This window comes from Chiloscyllium plagiosum, unplaced genomic scaffold (assembly GCF_004010195.1).
Source record: "Chiloscyllium plagiosum isolate BGI_BamShark_2017 unplaced genomic scaffold, ASM401019v2 scaf_19216, whole genome shotgun sequence".
Lineage (NCBI taxonomy): Eukaryota > Metazoa > Chordata > Chondrichthyes > Orectolobiformes > Hemiscylliidae > Chiloscyllium > Chiloscyllium plagiosum.
The window spans coordinates 1-1,591 of NW_025163127.1; the positions used below are offsets into that span (position 1 = coordinate 1).

Sequence of the window (1,591 nt, forward strand, 5' to 3'; positions counted from 1 at the left end):
TCAGTTTACCTTGGAATACAGTGTTGGAGGTCAGGCACTGTCTTCCAAATCATTTTTTTTAAATCAAGTGAATGTTTAATATTTGTATAAATTACTGATGTATTTGTGTGAATTACTGATGGTGGCATGGTGGCTCAGTGGTTAGCACTGCTGATTCACAGTGCCAGGGATGTTAAATGCAATTCCAAATTCAGGCGATTGTTTGTGTGGCGTTTGGACATTGTCCCCATGTTTTTGGGTTTCCTCAAGTTGCTTTGGTTTCCTCCCGCAATCTAAACATGTAAAGTATAGGTCAATTGGCGATGCTAATTTGCACATATTGTTCAGGGACATGTAGTTTTGGTGCATTAGTCAGGGGTAAATGTCGAGTCAAGGGGAATGGCTTTGGGTAGGATACTCTTCGGAGAGCCGGTGTGGACTTGTTGGTCCGAACATCCAGATCCAACACTGTCGGGATTCGGTGTACCACACATCAGTGATTGAAATTGGTGGGTGTTAGATTTCTAATCACAAAGTTCAGTAATCTGTTCAGAATTATCGATTGGAATTTGGATAAACACTTTTATTCTGTTTTCTTTTAACAGCCCAGCAGATAATGCTAGTACTCGTGTGTACGCAATCTGTACATTCAGAAATGATTCTGATCTTCAGGAGGTGAACAGAGTTATCGTGTACCGAACATTCCGAGACAACACCGAGAATATATCTACATTAGGACAACATACATTGGACAATAACAGCCTCTACGTAAATGGTATTTCCATTTAAAGAGATATGATGTTCATACTTTTTCACTGTGTAATTTGGATTGAATTTAGCAATGATTTTTAAAACTGCAAATGTATTGAATTCTATGTTGAAGGCTTTCCACCTCACAGATAACAATCTAAACACATGACTTTAATCTTACAGGTTACCATGAAACAACTCCTTTACCGAGTAAGTAGTATTCATGAACCTTTGTTCTATTTGTATTTATTTCGATTAACATGACAAGATAGAAGAAGTTCCTTCCCATTATCTCTTTAAATATTATCAATGAGCTTCATGTTATTTCTGAAAGAGTGTTTGCATTTGCATCACCTGCATCCTAGTCTTCCCTATTAATCACTGTTTGGTGTCCTGAAATTGCTGACCTATGAATGTTCAACTCATAATTTTCTGTGAGGTCTTAATAATCTCTCTCTTAGACTTGAGGAATAATAGGACAATAACGGTGCATATAGTTGCACCAAGCTGACTGTACTGAAGCCAGAATTTCCTCCCAAGTATAAAATTTCACATCACTGATGGACACACAGAATGAAAACCATTTTAATTCCTCCATATCGATGAAATGTAATTCAAAAGCAGAGATGGTTGCATAATCTGCACCTATTCATCTTTTGTTTACAAAACAACATTGGCATCTGTAATGGGCAAACATGTATGTCTGTATTACAAGAAGATTTGACTGTTTGTAGGAGAACAAAGATAGTTATCTGGAATTAGCTCTCATACAAATGATGTTCTTACACCTTGTTCAATTCTCTGTCTAATATTTACCTTACGTTTGCTGATAGCGACATTACCAACTGTGACCACAACACAA

General features: G+C 37.1%; 1 long non-coding RNA gene across 1 annotated transcript; it reads left to right on the forward strand.

Annotated features, from left to right (window-relative positions):
- The first annotated feature begins 593 nt into the window (after nt 1-593).
- LOC122545188 lies at nt 594-1,591 on the forward strand. The gene is made up of 3 exons (XR_006310512.1): nt 594-754; nt 913-939; nt 1,563-1,591. It is a non-coding gene; the product is annotated as an uncharacterized LOC122545188 (long non-coding RNA).